Source organism: Eumetopias jubatus, unplaced genomic scaffold, assembly GCF_037043125.1.
Source record: "Eumetopias jubatus isolate StellerSeaLion01/CBP00866 unplaced genomic scaffold, mEumJub1_p1.0 scaffold_4, whole genome shotgun sequence".
NCBI lineage: Eukaryota > Metazoa > Chordata > Mammalia > Carnivora > Otariidae > Eumetopias > Eumetopias jubatus.
In genome coordinates, this window is record NW_028274810.1 from 170,266,192 (window position 1) to 170,289,241 (window position 23,050).

Consider the following 23,050-nt stretch of genomic DNA (forward strand, 5'->3'; position numbering starts at 1 on the left):
AGGTCGAAGAGGTTGCAACCTGTGTTCTCCTTTAGGATTTTGATGGACTCCTGTCTCACGTTTAGGTCTTTCAACCATTTTGAGTCTATTTTTGTGTGTGGTGTAAGGAAACGGTCCAGTTTCATTCTTCTGCATGTGGCTGTCCAATTTTCCCAACATCATTTGTTAAAGAGACTGTCTTTTTTCCATTGGACATTCTTTCCTGCTTTGTCAAAGATTAGTTGACCATAGAGTTGGGGTCCATTTCTGGGCTCTCTATTCTGTTCCATTGATCTATGTGTCTGTTTTTGTGCCAGTACTATACTGTCTTGATGATGACAGCTTTGTAATAGAGCTTGAAATCCGGAATTGTGATGTCACCAGCTTTGCTTTTCTTTTTCAACATTCCTCGGCCTATTCGGGGTCTTTTCTGGTTCCATACAAATTTTAGGATTATTTGTTCCATTTCTGTGAAAAAAGTTGATCGTATTTTGATAGGGATTGCACTGAATGTATAGATTGCTCTAGGTAGCATTGACATCTTCACAATATTTGTTCTTTCAATCCATGAGCATGGAACGTTTTTCCATTTCTTTGTGTCTTCCTCAATTTCTTTCATGAGTATTTTATAGTTTTCTGAGTACAGATTCTTTGCCTCTTTGGTTAGATTTATTCCTAGGTATCTTACGGTTTTGGGTGCAGTTGTAAATGGGATCAACTCCTAAATTCTCTTTCTTTGTCTTGTTGTTGGTGTATAGAAAATGCCACTGATTTCTGTGCAATGATTTTATATCCTGCCACTTTACTGAATTCCTGTATGAGTTCTAGCAGTTTTGGGGTGCAGTCTTTGGGGTTTTCCATATAAAGTATCATATCATCTGCAAAGACTGAGTTTGACTTCTTCTTTGCCAATTCGGATGCCTTTGGTTTCTTTTTGTTGTCTGATTGGTGCGGCTAGGACTTCTAATACTATGTTGAATAGCAGTGGTGATAGTGGACATCCCTGCCGCGTTCCTGACCTTAGGGGAAAAGTTCTCAGTTTTTCCCCATTGAGAATGATATTTGCCGTGGGTTTTTCATAGATGGCTTTTATGATATTGACGTATGTACCCTCTATCCCTATACTCTGAAGAGTTTTGATCAAGAAAGGATGCTGGACTTTGTCAAATGCTTTTTCTGCATCTATTGAGAGGATCATATGGTTCTTGTTCTTTCTTTTATTAATGTATTGTATCACATTGATTTGTGGATGTTGAACCAACCTTGCAGCCCAGGGATAAATCCCACTTGGTCGTGGTGAAGAATCCTTTTAATGTACTGTTGGAATCTATTGGCTAGTATTTTGGTGAGAATTTTTGCATCCATGTTCATCAAGGATATTGGTCTGTAGTTCTTCTTTTTGATGGGGTCCTTGTATGGTTTTGGGATCAAGGTAATGGTGGCCTCATAAAACGAGTTTGGAAGTTTTCCTTCCATTTCTATTTTTTGAAACAGTTTCAGGAGAATAGGTATTAATTCTTCTTTAAATCTTTGGTAGAATTCCCCTGGGAAGCCATCTGGCCCTGGGCTCTTGTTTGTTGGGAGATTTTTGATGACTCCTCAATTTTCTTAGTGGTTATAGTCTGTTCAGGTTTTCTATTTCTTCCTGGTTCAGTTTTGGTAGTTGATACATCTCTAGGAATGCATCCATTTGTTCCCGGTTATCTAATTTACTGGCATAGAGTTGCTCACAATATGTTCTTATAATTGTTTGTATTTCTTTGGTTTTGGTTGTGATCTCTCCTCTTTCATTCATGATTTTATTGATTTGAGTCATTTCTCTTTTCTTTTTGATAAGTCTGGCCAGGGGTTTATCAATCTTGTTAATTCTTTCAAAGAACCACCTCCTAGTTTCGTTGATCTGTTCTACTGTTCTTTTGGTTTCTATTTCATTGATTTCTGCTCTCATCTTTATTAGTTCTCTTCTCCTGCTGGGTTTAGGCTTTATTTGCTGTTCTTTCTTCAGCTTCTTTAGGTGTACGGTTAGGTTGTGTATTTGAGACCTTTCTTATTTCTTGAGAAAGGCTTGTATTGCTATATATTGTCCTCTTAGGACTGCCTTTGCTGCATCCCAAAGATTTTGAATGATTGTCTTTTCATTTTCATTTGTTTCAATGAATTTTTTTAATTCTTCTTTAATTTCCTGGTTGACCCATTCGTTCTTTAGTAGGATGCTCTTTAGCCTCCATGTATTTGAGTTCTTTCTGACTTTCCTCTTGTGATTGAGTTCTAGTTTCAAAGCATTGTGGTCCAAAAATATGCAGTGAATGATCCCAATCTTTTGGTACCGGTTGGGACCTGATTTGTGACCTAGGATGTGGTCTATTCTGGAGAATGTTCCATGGGCACTAGAGAAGAATGTGTATTCTGTTACTTTGGGATGGAATGTTCTGAATATATCTGTGAAGTCCATTTGGTCCAGTGTGTCATTTAAAGTCTTTATTTCCTTGTTGATCTTTTGCTTAGATGATCTGTCCATTTCAGTGAGGGGGATGTTAAAGTCCCCCACTATTATTGTATTGTTGTTGATTTTTTTTTTGCTTTTGCTATTAATTGGCTTATATAATTGGCTGCTCCCGTGTTAAAGGCATAGATATTTACAATTGTTAGCTCTTCTTGTTGGATAGACCCTTTAAGTATGATAGAGTGTCCTTCCTCATCTCTTATTATAGTCTTTGATTTAAAATCTAATTTATCTGATATAAGGATTGCCACCCCAGCTTTTTTTGGTGTCCATTAGCATGGTAAATGTTTTTCCACCCCCTCACTTTCAATCTGGTGGTGTCTTTGGGTCTAAAATGAGTCTCTTGCAGACAGCATATCAATGGGTCTTGTTCTTTTATCCAATCTGATACCCTGTTTCTTTTGATTGGGGCATTTAGCCCATTTATATTCAGGGTAACTACTGAAAGATATGAATTTAGTGCCATTGTATTGCCTGTAAGGTGACTGTTACTGTATATTGTCTGTGTTCCTTTCTGGTCTATGTTACTTTTAGGCTCTCTCTTTGCTTAGAGGACCCCTTTCAATATTTCTTGTAGGGCTGGTTTCATCTTTGCAAATTCCTTTAGTTTTTGTTTGTCTTGGAAGCTTTTTATCTCTCCTTCAATTTTCAATGAGAGCCTAACTGGATATAGTATTCTTGGCTGCATATTTTTCTCATTTAGTGCTCTGAAGATATCATGCCAGTCCTTTCTGGCCTGCTAGGTCTCTGTGGATAGGTCTGTTGCCAATCTAATGTTTCTACCATTATACAGAACTCTTCTCCCGAGCTGCTTTCAGGATTTTCTCTTCATTTCTGAGACTCATAAGTTTTACTATTAGATGTCAGGGTGTTGACCTATTTTTATTGATTTTGAGGGGGGTTCTCTGTGCCTCCTGGATTTTGATGCCTGTTTCCTTCCTCAAATTAGGGAAGTTCTCTGCTATAACTTGCTCTGATATACCTTCTGTTATTCTCTCTCTCTTTCTTCTTCTTCTGGGATCCCAATTATTCTAATATTGTTTTGTCTTATGGTATCACTTATCTCTCAAATTCTGCCCTCGTGATCCAGTAGTTGTTTATCTCTCTTTTTCCCAGCTTCTTTATTTTCCATCATTTGGTCTTCTATATCATTAATTCCCTCTTCTGCCTCATTTATCCTAACAGTTAGAGCCTCCATTTTTTATTGTGCCTCATAATAGCCTTTTTGATTTCACCTTGGTTAGATTTTAGTTCTTTTATTTCTCCAGAAAGGGTTTCTCTAATATCTTCCATGCTTTTTCAAGCCCAGCTAGTATCTTTAAAATCATCATTCTGAACTCTAGTTCTGATATCTTACTAATGTCCGTATTGATTAGGTCCTTGGCAGTTGGTCCTGCCTCTTGTTCTTTTTTTTTGAGGTGATTTTTTTCATCTTGTCATTTTGTCCAGAGGAGAATAGATGAATGAGAGAACAAAATGCTAACAGGATAACAACGACCCCAGAAAAATATACACTAAACAAATCAGAAGAGACCTGAAACCAGGGGAAGAGAAAGGGAAAGAAAGAAAAAAGAAAAAAAAGAAAAAGAAAAAAATAAAACCAAATGAACAAACAAAAAGAAACAGAATATGATCAGGCTGGTGCATAGATCAGTGCCACACACTAGATTTTGGGTGTATTTTGGTTTGTTAGAAGAATGTGACTCCCAATATTTTTAAAGAAAGAAAAACATATATATACAAAAGTAAGGGTAAATATGATGAAGGGATGGAATATGACTGTAAAGGTGAAATTATAAAAGATTTTATTAAAGGAATTGATAATTAAGAAGTTGGTTGAAAAAAGAAAGAAGAAGATTTAAAAAAAAAGGTGGGGGAGAGAATGTGATCAGGCAGGAGACTAGAACAAAACCATACACTAGAGATTTTCCATATATTTTGGTCTGTTAGAAGAAACTGTATCCCAAAATTTTAAAGCGAGAACAATTTATATATGTATATACCAAAAATAAGGTTAACTACTATGAAGGGATAGAATATGACTCTAAAAATGAAAAAGAAAAAAGATTTTTTAAAAAAGAGATTGATAAGATGTTGGTTGAAAAAGGGAAAAAGAAAAATTCAAAAAGAAAAAGAAAAAGAAAGTTAAAAAAATTAACTTTGAAAGACTAAAGAATCATGGGGAAAAAAACCATGAATTCTGTGTGCAGTATTCCCCTTGTGCTAGAGTTCTGCCGTTCTCATTGATGGGTAAACTTGGTCTTGGCTGGCTGTTCTTGCTGATCTGGGGGAAGGGCCTGTTGCCATGGTTCCCAAACGTCTTTGCCTGAGGCGGAATTGCCCCACCCTTGCCGGGGCAGGGCTAAGTAATCTGCTCGGGTTTGCTCGCGGGAGCTTTTGTTCCCTGCAAGCTTTCCATACAGCTTTGGAGGCCGAGAGTGAAAATGGCAGCCTCCCAATCTCTGCCCTGGAGGAGCCGAAAACTCAGGTCCCTGCTCTTCAGTGAGCCCCCAGAGGAAAGCAGTCAGTCACCCCCGTCTCCCTGGTCTCCGGCCGCACTCCCTGTTCACCCAGCCTGTGACTGAGCATTTCTATCTCTGGCACATGACCCCGTTTGTAGTCTCTAAACCCAGTGGTCCCTGCGGTGAGCTCCCATGCCACTCCTCCCGGGGGAGGAAGGGGAGTCTCCCCAGATCTGCCACTTGTTGGGTCCCTGCTGGAGGAGCACTGGCCCAATTATGCTGCGGTTCACAGTTTATGGCAACCCTGAGCTGAGAGCCCACTCCTTGGCTCCGTCTCTGCAGCTGGTTTCCCTGCTCTGATACCTGGGAGCTCTGTTGCACTCAGGCACCCCCGGTCTCTCTGTGACCCCGAGGGTCCTGAGACCACACTGTCCCAGCGAGGTTTCCACCACCCGCCTAGCCACTGGAGCGACGTCCCTCAGCGGAGCAGACTTCTAAAAGTTCCGATTTTGTTCTCCGCTGCTCTATCATTTTCCAGAAGCGGCCGATGGAGGCCCCCTCCCCCGCATCTATCCTCCCGAATATTGCCGTGGATTCACTTCTCAGCATGTCCTATCTTTCAGAAAGTGGTCGCTTTTCTGTTCAGAGTTGCTATTCTTTTCTTTGATCTCCTGTTGAGTTTGTAGGTGTTCAGAATAGTTTGATCCCTATCCAGCTGAATTCCTGGGACCAAACGAAATTTAGGTCTCCTACTTCTCCGCCATCTTGCTCCCATCCCCTCTATGGCTACATAATTTTTGAAAATCAATTAACTTCAAGTCTTATCTACAGAAGACAATTCATATTTTCTTGTATATAAGCGGTCAAAAGAATTGGTTATGGACATCTTTCCTTGGCTGGACTTTGTGTAAACATCTGGCTTCCATTCTCCACTTGCTATTTATCCACAGTCAAATGGTTATTACAAAATAAAACAATATCAGCATATGGAGAAATACTGCTCTGTGAGGGTATATTCACATACATTTAGAAACACCTCTATAGACTCACATATACTTCTAAAACAGAGCTGCCTGCTTTTTCTTCACTATATAATGAAAATCCTATTTGGACTACAATTTTACTTATGTTTACTTTGAGATTCCTGCTTTTCTAGTTTCCTGGAACTGGACTGAAAATGAATTTCTTCACCTTTTTTGGGGAGTGGGGGGGCTCCATCTATTACTAAATATTTTTTCATCATTCTCTGAATCTACACATGACACTACATTGTATGTATTAATTAACACACTTCAGGTTTCAGAACTGCATTTTTCACACTTAAATTTCTTAAAAGCCTAATCTAGTTGTTGCCTAGCACTACCTATTTGTCACAAACTGGGATCCACATAAAATTCCTATATTTACACAGATCAAAATACTCAAAACTGCACCTTTAGTTGAAAGGCATGTCTCTGTTCATTATTTGCAAGCATAAATTACATTTTGCTACTCTCTGCTAAACTTGCCTCTTCTACATCAGGTTAAGGAAGGACTTTAGGCAATTATTTACCAAAGGAAATTCAGCAGCATTTAGGGCACTTCCAGATCAATTTCTACCATACTCTTCCAACTTGGACTGCTTTTTCCCAACATGTATTTTATGTTCTCAGAGTTGTGTTTCCCTCAAAATATCTGTTCTTTTTGGTGTTTCTGACTTTACTGATTTCTTCTACCTGGAAACTCTCCTATCATCTACATCTCTTTAATCTTGCCCTTTCTTTCAAGCACAGCTCAAATATCAGCCCTTTTATGTTATCTTCTGGTTGTCTTGGCAAATAATTCTGAGCATCCATTACACTTCCTACCTGCCTGTGGCACTTTCTACATCATGCCCTGAAGAAGGATTTGTGTATTTGGTCATATCTTTCTTATAGGAATGGGAACTTCCTGAAGATATAGACTGGATCTATTCAAGTCCTCTGCTCATTTTTTAATCAGGTTGTTTTTTTGATTTTATGTCGTGTGATGCATTCATTTTAGTGTGGCCCACAGTGCCTTGAAATGTGCTCAGTCAAGAAGTGTTTGTTGGAACAATTAATCCCAATCCACTGCCTTACTTACTTTGGTTCTCATGAATAGGAAATTAGATAAAACAGCATAGAAATTATTCTGTTCTGATTGCTGCCCTTCAGCCTGTATAGGAATGACTAAATGACAATTGCTTCCTCATCTTTTTCTAGCATGTCCGAGACCCACCACTTGAATACTGGGCACATGTTTCCATGTTAAATAACCCTCTTTCCAGCAACTGGTTCTCGGTCCTCCATTCCATCCATGCTTGGATTCACTCAGTCTTATTTGTACTGATTCTCTTTGCTTGTAGTCTCTTCTTTCTTACCTAATGTCTGTTTAGTGGAGGCCACATATATCACATTTCACATTCAGAAGTGGTTTCTTGCTCTCAACATGCTTACTACCCTCGGAAGGCATTAGTGAATTATCTCCTGTACCCTGGTGCTTGCAGGTTAGGCGGTGACCCTGTTAGACTCATCCTTATATCTTCTGTGGTGACATACAGCACACAGTAGTTAATAAATGCTCAGTTATTGTGGTTGGAAAAAAAATTGGATCGATGATTTATGGTCAACTCTTCATAGTCTTATGCATTACTTTAATCTTTCTTTACCTTACATATCAAAACCCTTTATTTTTCTTTTTTTCCTCTTTCTTCTATATATCCTACATATTACTTCTGTCTCATCAAATTGGATTTATCCTTACGGTCTCAAATGTACTTGTGTCTAGAGTATATACCTTTCATATATACCATTTTTGTGCTCACCCCAAACAATGAAATACTATAGCAATATACAGTCAATAGTGTAATCGTTAAAACTGTGGGCCCTCAAGTAGACAGGCCTGGGTTTGGATCCTAACTTTGTCTCTTATTTCATCATCTTGTTTTCTGTTTTTGTGTAATTTACTTAATTTTGTTTCCTCCTCATCAACTGAGGGTAATAATAAGATCTACTTCTTCAGATAAAAAAAAATTTATCTTCTGAGAGATAGATGCAACCACGTATGCAAATTGCTCATATTTTCTTTTAAACATATGAAGGGCCTGGTAAACGGTAGTCACTATTAGGTTAGAGATGGTTGTTCTAAAGGACTTTTCCATCCTATTAAGTGGCATGAGCTAAGGATCTCTGAGACAAATTAACTCACAAAAACCCCCTTTAGGATAATAAAAATGACCAGAAGGACAGTCGGTGAGGCAGAGAGCAAAACAGAAGGCATGGTTAATGTTCCTTCCTTTGGCTTCTTGAGCACTTTGCATGTTCTGTATGGTACCTGCAATAATGAGAACTCAATAATTTATTAATTCATCAAAGTCTGAAAAAAAAAAACTAGAAACCAGAAATAAATTAGTGGTTACCTCCACACATTTGCTTTTTAATTTTATGATCATTATAAAAATTTTTATGTGCTAAATGTCTAAAGCTGGAATTGTCTTTTGAAGGCTATGTTGCAAATGAAGACAAGGATGCACCTATCCCTGGTTTTGTTGTATACATTTCTAAAAACAAGAAACCACTTACTTTAGCATCAAAATATTCTTGCGTGAAGTTGGTAAAATTTGAATTACTTAGAGATCATTATTAAACTTTCTTAGCTCTTTCGGTGGGGTGGCATTTATTGCATTTGTTTTGAAAGGCAATTTCTTTTCTTGTTGTGTCCTTGGAATTCTTCAGAGGTGGTTTTAGAATGGCGGTGGCTTGCTGTATGGAGTATTTCTTTCCTCAGTCCAAACGCTATTGATTATTATCTTTTGTATTTTCAGTGCAAACTTATGCTCTCCTGATAGGAGCTGGCCAAACATTTGTAAAAATCAAATAGCATAACAACTACATTGATTTAGAAATACAAGGAATTGGTTTTGATTCAGCCTCTAACTGTAATCTTTAGGGATGGCATGCTTTCACCCCTTGGATTTTTGACTGCCTTTGATTCAAATGTTGACAGTAAATAACCTTGTCTGATTCAGTTCAAGTTCTCTTGACACTGGTTTTTCTGGCTTGTTTGCCTCTGTCTCAAATTGAACCTAGGCATTATTCACAAATCTGGTATGATTCATTATTCAGGTTATAGAAAAGTCATTCACATTCCACTCTAAGGCTGTCACCATGAAGCCCACAGAGGAAAAAAAAAATAAAAGACTTCCAGTAATTGGGTGGAGCAAGGTGTGGGTCTGAGACCTTCCTTAACCATTCTAAAAGAAGTCATTTTAGTGGAATGAACTCATGTTGTGGGGTGGGAGAGGTGGTGCCTTATTTTTAATTTTAAGGGGATTTACACCACATTCTTCCTTCTTAACAAAACAGTGGCAGCAATAAGGGCATTACCTGCCAACATTAGCTGATGTAAAACAGACTTGAAGAACTCCCTCCATTGTCTATGCTAAAACACCCACTCATTATACACCCTCCAGTTGTGATGAAGGATCCGATTTTACTGTAAATGTCAGCCAAAGCCTGGTTTGTTTTTTCCCCATCAGGATTTCAAAGGTTACTCAAAACAATGTTTCACAGAAATTATAAAGAGACGGAGGTTTTCCTAATGAGAATCTGATCTCTGTGACTTGCTTTTTATTATAACGTTCTTATACGCAGGCTTCTGTTGACTCACCCTTCAATAGTTAACCTCTGAAGTCAGCATTGGAAGTCTGGCTTATATGTAAACTAACACCAATTTGTGGCCAGCAAAATATGATTTCAAAGGCCAGTTACTTTAAGAAAAACAAGCTATTTTTTCAAGCTGAAAAAGAGCACCACAAACCATAATCGGATGTGGAGCATTTTTCCTGTATTTAAAATAACAGTGTACCATTTTATAGCCAATTAATCCTTCAAATAACAAAGAATCATAGGGGATGATTGCTATTGTGTTTTGATCATATTGAATTAAGGTAGTTTGAAGGTTTGGGGACAAAGACTTCTTTTTCTAAACACAGTAAAATCACACCTTGTACTCACCCATTCAGCAATTATTTATTGTTTTCGCTTGGTTTGTGTTCCATCACGCTGTCAACAATTTTGTACATGACTACACAATAAAAATAACAAGGCACATTGGTATTGGAATCTTCTTATTAAATTCTATGTAGAGATCAATGAACTGGTATGAATGGTGGTAGTTCTGTCCTTTATGACATGGGCTTGGGGGGGGGGGGGCGGTGAGGTTAAAGTGTAGAATATAGAGGGTGGTTAGCCCTAATGTAATACTTTGGGAAAGTCCCCAAATCTGAATGTTTCAGAAATTGTTTCAGGCAATTCTATTGCTGCTAACATTAGAATGAGATGAAGAGCAAAATAATTCATGGGATCTGTCTTCCCAACTTATCCCAACAGGTTTTCTTGAATATAGTGTTCATTCCCTCTTCTTTCCTCTTTGTGTTATTGTACCTGGAAGATGGTTTCTTCATTATTGCCCAACTAATCTGTACCATTTTTATTGCACCAGGCAATGTTCTAGCTTCTACTTAAATACTAACCAGATTACTTCACTTCTCATTAGTTCTGGCTACCTCTGAAATCCTAGAACACTGGTCACTACTGGTGATATTAGCACCTCTTGTTCATTTGTCTTGTCTAGCAGGTGGGAGAGTAAATTCCTTGAGTTCATGAAGTGAGATGGTTCAGCATATATATCATATGTTTATCTTCTCTATCTTCCACCATAGGCATGGTGAGTGAGTGTGTAATAGAAATCAGTTAGAAGACACTTAATGATTACCTTGTTTAACTCTACAATTTTCCCAATAAGGGGTTGTTGAACACCCCTGGAGACATAGAATTTATGAATCATGGAGGTAGTCCATCTCGTTATTTTGCAGCACTAATTGTTATAAAGTTTTCCCTGTTCAGAGCAAAGCTCTCCTGTTGTTGTACTGAATGAAGCATCATTGCCAGTAATTTTTAAAGTCATATTTTCAGGGCAGAAATGCTGAAAGCAGACAATACATCTGCACCTCTGATAAATCCAGATTTCCAGTCATTTAACTTGGAGACACAGCAAACCAAAATGTGCTCTCTGGGCTTGGATAAATATGAAATTAGATGCATTTTGTTACACAAGTGCTATTTCATTAGTGGTGCTTATTTTTTGCTGTTACTCTCCTGGAGAGTTCTTTTTAGCAGATGGAAATGAAAAGCACAAGCAACACATAAAGAGAGGAGTTTCTTTATGAAACTATGAAATAAGAAACTATGACCTACGAAGCTTTCCAGGAAATGCAAAGAAGAAAAGCATTAAACACAGGACAGAAATCCTACGTTTCAAATCAGTTTCAAAAGTTCTAGCCAAATATTTAATTGAAAGGATGAGGTTTTGTAGACTTCTCAGCTAAAAGAAAAATGAGGGCCATGAACCAATCAGTCTCTCTCTGTTTTTAATCACTTGCAACACTGATGCTGAATGATAAAATCATTAGGGCCTTTTATGTCTCTACGTGTCATTCAATCTAAATTTGTTTTTGTAATATAGTTTGTATTTTTGCCAGCATAAAAAGGCCAGTGGTCAGTATGGGCAAACATTTTGCTTCTTAATAAAGCTCAAAAAAATGTTAAAAGCAAATAATAATGTGGTGATTCTTTTTTGGTCTGTTCTCTTTAAACAGACAAGTAGTGAAATACAGTGAAAAACTGAAACAATGAAGACAAGTTTTCTATGATGTGAAATTTTTCTAGTTGCTGGGTTATTGTAAATTTCCAGGTACACTTTCCAAATATAAATCCTTAAATCATGTTATCTCTTCATTAGGACCCAAACCAAAACTAAAACAAAGCCCTGCAAATATGCATTTAGGTATTCAGTTACACACGTGCTCACGACAGGTACCTTGCAAAACTAGAGTGCATATTGTCTATTGTGAGAAATTTTCCTTACACAGAATACTAGGGGAAAAAACAAGAAGCTAAATAATTAGAAGAGCATGTGGAAGTTCATGGAAAATACTGTGGAAAATCCCAGGACAAATGACCAATGCTCCATTGGAAATAGTTAGATATCACACTGAGGACATAGAGACTACTACATTTCATTTGAAAAATATTAGTTCATGATTATTAGTCTTATAGCATGTTAAACCAGGGATGTAGCCTTACATTTCTTTAAGAAAAACCATGCTTTTGTCTCCTCTAGGTGACAATGCTAACAAGGCACAAACAATGAGAAACTGAAAGGCTGCAGGCTTGAATGGGGAACAATCCGAGTGCCACTGGTAGTTTCTTTCAGGGCCTCGTACCTGAAACCTGGTCCCATAGCTTCCTTCCAGGAAGGCTACAAATTACAAAACAGTGCTGCCTGCCCGACCAGCGAGCGCTTGCAGCAGCATCATTCACATAATGTAATCTTTCTCACGGAAGGAAGGGCTATTAGGGGACTTAACGAGGGGGGTGCATGAGGTGGTCACGAGATGGATGTCAATGACAGTGATTCCTTGCCAATACTTTCTATTAAATCTAGACTTCCTGCCACTCATTGATCAACTTGCACAAAACCTAATGATAAATAATTCGACCAGGCTTCCAAATCGTCTGTATCGATGAATCTTGAGGGGGTCTTCCTGCTTAAAGCTGTGATGTGAATGGCAGTGAAATCCACAGCCCTGATACTCAGGGTCTCCACCAGCAGTGTGGAGAACCATTAATTTTATTTGGTATCTCCAGAAAGATTCAACCTTTGAAAAAACAAATTTTAATGGAGTTTATTGCACCAAAAATAGAGTAATACAAAGAGAAAAAAAAAAACCCATATTATGGGGCGCCTGTGTGGCTCAGTTAGTTAAGCATGAGACTCTTGATCTTAGCTCAGTTCTTTATCTCAGGGTCGTGAGTTCAAGCCCCCCACTAAGCTCCAGGCTGTGCATGGAGCCTACTTATAAAAACAAAACAACCCCCCCCCCATATTTTTGTTTATTTCTGGTAGGAACGTTTTCTATTCAAGTTCCAGACTATTTTTTCAAAATAAAATTGAGTATAAAGATATAGTTTTTCTAAAAGGACACATCAAGTTGTACTCTACTAAGATCTGCTCACATAAAGGAAAACAAACAAACAAAAATGATTTCTGCTCCTAAAAGCTCAGAGGTAGCAAGTTTTTAATCCTCTAATGTTTTCTTGTAAAAGTTGTCACCACCCTGAAATAAACATGAGGATGTATATCCTACATCTCTAGCTTTGTTTCTTACGATATCAAGACTGCCCGTAGAAGGAACACTTTCTTTCCCAGGAAGTGAAGCAACTGTATTTTAGTTTTGCATATATTATTCTAACAACGAGATGTAGGTAAGGCTTTTCTAAGAAAAAGCAATTCAAGTCTTCTGGTTCAATTTGGCCAAGTAAATTCATGTTGTTTGTATCTCTCATTTCTCACTGCCAAAATTCTATGAAAAAGTTAAGAGAAAATATGTATTAATTAAAGGAATTTATCCACAATCATGACATGATGGGAAAAAATAAGACTATCATGACTGTATCTGAAATATTGAGATACCTCTGGGAGATTAAGGCAGATGAACCTAAAAACTATGAGAGAGAGGGTAAGAGGAAGAGAGAGGATCACTATAGAGGTACGATTAGTGTTTTCTATCAAAACTCCAGGAAAAATGCTGAACTTGGAGATAACAATTTCAAAGATGCCTCTATCAGAGTAATTACATATGAGGCTATTGGCCGAGGGTCAAGGAAAAGAGGAGTAGGGAGCACAAAAATAAAAGAGCCAGAAGGGTCTCTGCAAAGCCAATAATATGAAGAAGAAAAGAGAGGTGAAATTAGAACAATGACCCCACAAGAAATAGATATAATGGTGAAACAAAAAACAAAAATTTCAAGAAGTAAAAAAAAAAAGAAAATTCTAATTTGTACTTTTAGGGAAAACCAGAGGAGTGTACATACATCAAATACAAGCAGACTGCTATGACAAAGAATGATTGGCAACTATTTCTTAGATATTGAAATATGATGGCCAAAATTAAAAGTTTAATAGAAGGGCTAAATAATAACAGTCTGTTGTTGAAGACTATTATAAACTGAATGTTTGTGTCCCTCCCAAATTTATACGTTGAAACACTATCCCTCAATGAAATGCTATTAGAAGGTATTAGAAGGTAGGGCCTTTGGGAAAGTAATCAAGTAATTTAGTTTAAATCAGATCATGAGGGTGAAGCTCTTCTGATGAGAGGAGTGCCTTTTTTTTTTTTTTTTTTTTTTAACAAGGGTCACAAGAGCTCTCTCTGCCATTTAAGAATCAGGGAGAAGTCAGCGGTCTGCACCCTGGAAGAGGGCCCTCTCCTCACTGTGCTGGCACCCCGATTGCAAACACCCAGCCTCAAGAGTTGTGAGAAATAAATTTCTGTTGTTTTGACACCCATTTATGATATTTTGTTATGGCAGCTTGAGCTGGACAAAGACTGAATTGGACATCAATAGAAAAGCCTATCTTTCAAAGGTGGAAGGAGGCAAAACATCGAAGTACTAGAGAAAAGGTAATATCTCATAGCTAGTATCACTCAAGAGTTTCAGAACAAGATGGAAAGAGATTAGGGGAAAGGCGATCAAAGGCAAGATGTAAAAATTACATTGAGATTAAGAAACTGCTATCTTCCCATGGAGTGCTAGGCAGACCTCCTGTAATTTCTGAGCAATGAGAATAAAAGGAATAACCAAAAAGCAAGCCCCCTACTGTGGAGTGAGACTGAAGCTCTCATCAGATTTCTATGAAACTCACAATGCAGGAAGAGAAAGACAAAGAAAGTCTTCAAAGTGCTAAGGGAAAACAGTACCTATGCATAAAATACTATTTCAGATGTACTGGTACTTAGAAAGTATATACCTACTGTCTCTGCACAAAATTATTCCACAATAGAATCTGGTGAAAGGAAAAGTGAAAGAAGAAAGCGTGGGACATGCAATATAAGAAGAAGTGATGAGCAAAGAGAAAGAGAACCTGTTAGGGATATCTACCCAATCTCTGCCAATATAAATCTGAAATTTAATGCAATGTAAGAAAAGATTTCCAAACTGGTCGAGACATTATGCAAATACAAACAAACCAAACCGATCTGGGACTAAATTTCAATTTGATTTCAATTAAATATGTTGAAGAGGATAGGTAATAAGATGACCCACTTGTTTCAATAGAGGCAGCACAAATATAGTTCAATCCTTGATATCGAAAGACAAATTAAAAATCATTTATAAAAAATTATGGGTACCTTCTGGAGAAAAATGTACATATACACATAGTTTTAAACCCATGAGATGACAAAAGGAATAAAATAAATTAAATAATCAAAAACTACCAATAGGAAAATGAAATTTATATATAGTAAATATAAAACAAGCAGAGAAATGTCCAGGAAGAGTCAAACATATCAATAAACACAATAAATTGAATGAATTAAATCCTCATATAAAAAGGCATGCATTTTAAAAATCCAATTTAAAAAATCAGTTCATTTCTTTCATTACTAGATACACATAACAGACGAATTACCCAAAATGAATGGACAAAATAAACCTATTAGTACCTGCAGTGGTGATAGTAATAACTCATTAAATAGGTTTCTGAATGAAAAGCATTCAGTTGGACTGAGCATGATAACTCAGTGTTAAAAGATGAAATTTATCAAGAAGTTATAACAGCGATGTGTGTTTATGCTCTAAATGATATGAAATTAAAATTTGTAAGAGTGCCTGTGTGGCTCAATTAGTTAAGCGCGGGACTCTCGCTTTCAGCTCAGGTCATGATCTCCGGGTCGTGAGATCCAGCGCCGAGCCTGCTTAAGATTCTCTTTCCCCCTCTGCCCCTCCCCCCCCACCCCATGCACATTTGTGCTCTCTCTCTCTCGAAATAAATAAATAAATAAAAATAAATAAAATTTGTAAAGCAAAACTGTTAGATGTAAGAAGAAATTCACAAAACCACAGTGTAGTGGCTTATAACTCTAATGATGACTGTACCACCGATTTTCAGCAGTTTATAATTAATCCTTCCTCTTTTGTGAGTACTGTGCTATTTGTCGCAGGCTGCTTTCAGAATTTTTCTTTCTTTTTTTTTCTTTTTCTTTTTAAGATTTTATTTATTTATGAAAGAAAGAGTGAGGGAGCCCGAACAGGGGGAGGGGCTGGGGGACAAGCAGACTCCCTGCTGAGCAAGGAGCCCAACGCTGGGCTACATCCCAGGACCCTGGGATCATGACCTGAGCCAAAGGCAGATGCTTAACAACTGAGCCACCCACGCGTCCCTCTGTCTTCTGTTTTCCTTTTTGTTTACTCCATTATGATTTGGTGTGCTCCTTCCTCATTAAACAAAAAAAATTCTTATTAGAATATGCTTTAGAATTTCAGACTTGATTTCCCCATTGGTGTAGAAATTCTTGTTCTTCTCACTGAATATTTTTTGTATTTCATTCTTGCTCTTCTGTTAGGACTGCAACTGCACATACTGTTAGACTCTATCATATATCCTGCTTGTCTCTTACCTGCTTTGCTCTTTAATCTTTTCTTTTCCTCTATAAACTGGAGTCTTGGATGATTTATTCTAATCTATTTTGTCAATGTACTCATACTCTCTTTTTCTAGATTAATAGTTTTGGAATTTTATTTTTTCTAGTTTTATTGAGACAAGTGAATGTAACAAGGTATAAAATTAAACTACAATGTAATCACTTGATATATGTGTATATTGTGAAAAGATTATCTCAGTTTTGTTAGCATCCACCACATCATATATTTACAATTATTTCTTCTTGCAACGAGAACTTTTAAGATCTACTCTTTAAGCAACTTTCAGATATAAAATGCAATATTGTTAACTATAGTCACTATGCTGCACATTACATGCCCAGAACTTATTTATCTTATAAGTGGCAGTTTGTACGTTTTGACCCCCAGCTCCCATCGCCTGCCTCTAGCAACCACCAAACTCTTCTCTGTTTTTGAGTTCAGTTTTTTTAGATTCCATATATAGGTGAGATTATACAGTATTTGTTTTTCTCTGATTTATATATGTGTATATATGTGTGTGTGTGTGTGTGTGTGTATTTGTATATCTTCTTTGCAAAAATGTCTATCAGCTCCTCTGCCCATTTAAAAATATTTTTTTGCACTATTGAGTTATATGAGTTCTATACATATTTTGGATATTAACTCCTTATCAGATATATGATTTGCAAATATCATCTCCCATTCCATAGGTTGCCTTTTGATTTTGTTGATGGTTTCCTTTGCTGTGTAGAAGCATTTTAATTTGAAGTAGTCTTACTTGTTAATTTTTGGTTTTGATGTCTTTGCCTTTGGTGACAAATCCAAAAGCCCATTGCTAAGACCAAAGTCAAGGAGCTTAACCCCCATGTTTTCTTCTAGAAGTTTTATGGCTTCAGATTTTATATTCAAATCTTTAATCCATTTTGAGTTGATTTTTGTGCAGTTTCATTCTTTGACGTGTTCCTGTCCAGTTTCCCCAACACCATTTGTTGAAGACACAATTCTTTCCCCATTATATATTCTTGACTCCCTTGTTATAAATTAATTGACCATGTTTGCATGGGTTTATTTCTGGGATCTCTATTCTGTTCCTTTGATCTCTGTGTCTGTTTGTATGGCAGTACCATACTGTTTTGATATAGCTTTATAGTATAGTTTGAAATCAGGAGGTGTGATGCCTATAGCTTTGTTCTTTCTCAAGATTGCTTTGGATATTTCAGGGTCCTTTGTGGCTCCATACCAAATTTAGGATTGTTTAGTCTATTTCTATGAAAAATGCCATTGGAATTTTAGTAGAGATTGCAATGAATCTGTAGATTGCTTTGGGTAGTATGGACATTTTAACAATATTAATTCTAATCCATGAGTGTGAAATGTCTTTTGTTTTCTATTTATGTTTTCTTCAATTTCTTTTATCACTATCTTGCAGTTTTTAAGATACAGATATTTTACCTCCTTGGTTAAACTTATTCCTAAGTATTTAATTCTTTTTGATGCATGTAGATGATATTGCTCTCTTAATTTCTCATTGTTGACTCATAGAAATACAACTGATTTTTGTATATTGATTTTAAATCCTGTGACCTTTCTGAATTCATTAACTAGTTCTAATAGGTTTTTTTGTAGAGTCTTTAGGGTTTTCTACATGTAATACCATGTCATCTGCAAATAGTGACAGTTTTCTTCTTCCTTTCTAATTTGTATGCCTTTTATTTACTTTTTCTGTCTAATTGCTCTGGCTAGAACTTCTAGTAGTGTATAAAAGTGATAAGAATGAGCATTCTTGTATCTTTCCTGATCTTAAAAGGAAAGCTCTTAGCTTTTCACTGTTGAGTATAATGTTAGCTGTGCGTTTGTCATGTATGGCCTTTATTGTGTTGAGGTACATTCCCTCTATTCCTAGTTTGCAGAGAGTTATTATGAATGGATGTTGAATTTTGTCAAATGCTTTTTCTGCGTCTATTGAAACGATCATGACTTTTATCCTTCATTTTGTTAATGTGATCTATGACATCGATTGAATAGCAGATGTTGAACCATCCTTGAATCCTAGGGATAAATTCCACTTGATCCTGCTGTAAGATTCTTTTAATGTATTGTTGAATTCAGTTTGCTAACATTTTGTTGAAGATTTTTGCATCTGTGTTCCTTTGGGATACTGTCCTGTAATTTTCTTTTCTGATGGGATGTATTTGGGAACACATTGGACATCTTATGAAATGGGCTGGGGTTCTCCATTAGGAGATGGCAAAAGACAGGAAAACAATGTATGCTAATTTGGTAAAATTTAAAACTTTTCTTTAAACCAAATAACAGCTGATAATTTTGCTTTTCAGAACTAGAGTTCAGAATAATTGTTTGGTTTTATTAGGGTGTAGTTTGGTCCAGCCAGTGTTTCCATTTCAACCGAACAAGTGTTTTTAATTTAGTGTGTGATTTGGGGTACTTCAGAGCTCTTGGAGCCATCTAAATTCCTAACTATTCATCTATTCCACATGACTTGATTCTATAAAACTAATTATATCTATCCACATACATACATACTCAGCTAGAATTTGCCTCTATTAGATACAACGTTGAAAATGATCAGAAAGTTTGTTTGGCTTCTGTATCTTCCAGTGCTGGACTAGGCAAGCTGAAAGAAAGTCATTTATTTTCTAATAGGCCTATTACTTGGATGTGGAAATAGGCCATCTTATTTTTTCAATTTTTCCAGACATTATTTTCTTTTTTATGACTATTAGGTTCTTTCTCTTTGCTTAGTTGTGAGTATAGGAAGTAGGTCAGTGCTTCATTTTCAAAAGGACTAAAGAAAAGAAAAAGAAGCTGTCTTTAATTTGACATCACAGTGCTTAATATGGTCCTACTTGCATGCTCACTCTTTAATAGACTGTTTGCTATAAAAAAAAGTGGGAAAACGTAATCCTTACTCAAGCACGAAGACTTAAACAGCAAACTATGACAAGGCAAGATATAGAATCATCCATTTTGTTCACAGCTAGAAAACACCTGGGGAAGGCAGAATGAGTTGTAGTTTTGCATGGGCTGTGGAGCCAGTGGCTTGGTGCAAGTTCAGGCTTCCTCTCTTATTATTTATGAGAGTTATGTCCTCTTTCTGTGTTTCAATTTTCCTTATTCACATATTGAAGTTAATATTAGGAGTGACCTTGTAGAGCTCCTGTGCCTGACCCAAAGCAAGTTCTCAGTGAATATTCACTATTGCTGTGGACTTCAAGCCCTCATCTTTCAGATGAGGAAACTGATCTAGAGGGATGAACAAATTTGGCAAAGCTAGGACTACAGTTCTCATTCTCTGATTTTCATCCACCCAAGAAGGTTGCTAAAGAGTGTTAGGACAAATCCTTTCCACTGAAGAAAATAAAGTCTGCTTTTACTAGGAGAGAATTGTCTGATCTATAAAGTAACATAGAGCATGTCTAATTTGGAGGCATCTGGAAATCTACAATAGACAAATATTTGAAAATGAAAGATTTTTTTTTACACATACATATTTCTGTTTGACAATTAAAAAAAATCAAAGTGAAAATCTGCTTATGTTGATCATATAGATTACACATGAGAGCACAAAGTATGCATTGCAAAAAGAAGAAACTTTTATGTCTCCTGAAACTACTCCATATACTATGCTACTTCTGTCAACGAAGTATCAGCTTCTAGATAAACAATGCCACCCAGACTTTTGGAACAATGCTATTTAATATCATTTTAATTTTTTTCACTCTAAGCAATGCATTATGAACTATAGTTTAGAGTTTAAACTGAGATAAACCTTTTAATGAGTAGGACACAAAAAATGATGTCAGACTATATATATAGATATATAGTCTTTTTTTAATTTGGAAAATAAAGACAGAGATAATTCTTCATGTTCAGTGAGCATGTGTAGACCATTCTTTCTATATACATCATCATTTCTTTAAGAAACCAGAGCATTATACATGAATAGACCTTCCCATAGGGCCTCAATTTTAATTTTCCAGAGTTTGGAGAAGCAATATCCATCAAGTGCCTTCAACTGTTGAGAATAATGCTGTTTTTGTCACATACAAGGTCTATTTTAAACTCAAATGTACACACTGACTTTAGACTATAGGCTTGCAGACCTGTCAGCACAATGCCCCATTACAAATTGTCCCTTTAGCAAGATGACTTCATTTTAGCAGCCTGTTCTGGTTTCTACATCCTTCCAGGTTTCACAGTTCAGTGCAGTCAAACAAGGTGATGGCATTTTTAAGGCTCTAGATTTTATTGGTCTACGAATAAAGGTAGGTGGCCAGGTATTATTTCAGGGTTTCAGTTGGCAATCTGGGACTAAATTTGAGCACACTGAGACTAAGAAGGTTGTGATTTTTTTTTAAATACTGGAAACATAAATATTGGCATTTATGGAAATGGCTGCTATAACAGGAAGTGATTTCATATATCATTAGCTGAAATAAGATTATGGGAATGTCTAACTTTAATCTGAATGATCATTAAAACTTGGTACATACTATTTCTCAAGAAGAGTTGATTAGAATCCAACCAACCTCTATTTACATTTTGAGCCTTCTACTTATTGGATGTTAATAAAAACCCTATACTTTAATTATTTCACCTATTACTCGCACATTTCTAATTTCCTACTGAGACATAATCATGTCTGAAACAGACACATATATGGTCCATAAACAGTCACGCCTACCTATTCTTTAGGTTATGTATATTTTTACCCAGGAATAAAGTTTGCTTCAAACTGGACCGTGCCCACACAGAAGGAAAAAGAGTCAAATAAAGACAATAGTGATTGAGAGAAGCTAATGAAGAGACACCTGGCATCATAAGACATTAAAGGAATTCTCAGGTCTGTAGGAGTGCGTGACCAAAGAACAAACTTCAGGTTATAAAATAAATGAGTCATGGGGTTGTAACGTACAGCATAGGGAATATAGTCAACAATATTATAATAATTTTATATGGTGACAGATGGTAACTAGACTTATCATGGGGATAATTTTGTAATGTGTAAAAATGCCGAATAAATATGATGTACACCTGTAACTAATAGAGAATTTTATTTCAATTATACTTCAATAAAAAAATTATTTAAGTTTTTAATCTTTCATTTCCTCCCTTAAAATAACAGCACCTAGTAGCATGTACTCATAGGGTGGTGAGTACAAAATGAGACAATGAATGCCAAGAGCTTAACGAAAAACAACTAAGATTGATCTGTTCTTCCTCTGTGACAAATACTCTGCCAAGTCCTTTCTGAATGTGCTATGCATTTTGCAAAACAATATATAAATAAAAGAAATAATTAAATGTGTAATGTCTACATATATTACATACATAATTTGAAAAGTATATGACTAACTAAATATGGAATGTTTCATGAATTTACGTGTCATCCTCACGCAGGGGCCATGTGAACCTTCTCTGTACTGTTCCAATTTTAGTTTATGTTCTGCCAGAGCCAGCATGACCAACTGTAACTAAAAACTAAAGAAATGAAGTACAAAACTTGCTATTTTGTTTATTGTTCTCGGCTTTCCTTCAGTGATTTTATAATTCTCAGGTTAAGGTTAATAATTAAACTTTCTTGCCTACTACTTTGTATAAGTCCCTCCTTTGTTAACTGGTTTCAGTGACACACATTCTGTATGAGAATGCATTCTCAAAAGCAGAACTGGCCTGAAGTATCTATTGGAAAGCCATTCTTTCTTATATCCAGTTTTGTCCTATGAGGGTATGCATCTGTCCAAGTTTTGCTTTTGTTTCACAGATCACTTAGAACAATTCAAAACCAACAAAATACCAACAGTTTTAAAAGCAGGCTATTAGTAATGAAAAATCAAACTACCTGCAGTGAAAAACAAGCTCATTCTCAATGAGTCAACAAGAAAGAAATTTTGGACATCTCACAACTTTGCTTTGATAATTGAAAAATACAGCAGAATAAGAGTCCAGGCAAGTTTTTTTTTTTAATAGAAATTTTAGGGCATTAAGCCCAATAGATAGGAGAACCAGGGGCTCCAAATATTCTTAAAATGTTGGCATTCATTTAAAATAGGGTTAATTCAGAAGACATTTATCGGCACAATAAACATTGATGTTCTCTAGGGTTCTGGTTATTCTTTTTTTTTTTTAGAAGATTTTATTTATTTATTTGAGAGAGAGAGCACAGAGGGAGAGTGAGAGGTAGAAGCAGACTCCTTGCTGAGCAGAGAGCCCGATGTGGGGCTCGGTCCCAGGACCCTGGGATCATGACCTGAGCCGAAGGCAGACGCTTAACTGACTGAGCCACCCAGGCTCCCCTTTGGTTATTCTTGTTCTAAACATACTTATAGGCTAATAGAGCCTGATTTCTTGGTTTTATAAATAATTCATAAATTTATAATCTCAATTTTTCACTTTCAGTTCAGTTCTCTTCTGTGCTTTGTATCTAATACCCTACTCTATCAGTTCCACTCTTTATAAGGAAGAAGTTTTTTGGATTTCATAATTACCACTAAGAATCAGAAATCTTGCCATTTAAATCTTTCCTAGGTGGCAGAAGAGACATTTGATCAGAAATA

At 36.4% G+C, this 23,050-nt stretch overlaps 1 pseudogene; it reads right to left on the reverse strand.

The window, feature by feature from the left end:
• Positions 1–21,848: 21,848 nt before the first annotated feature.
• LOC114216900 (U6 spliceosomal RNA) lies at positions 21,849–21,949 on the reverse strand (annotated as a pseudogene).
• Between the last annotated feature and the right edge of the window lie 1,101 nt (positions 21,950–23,050).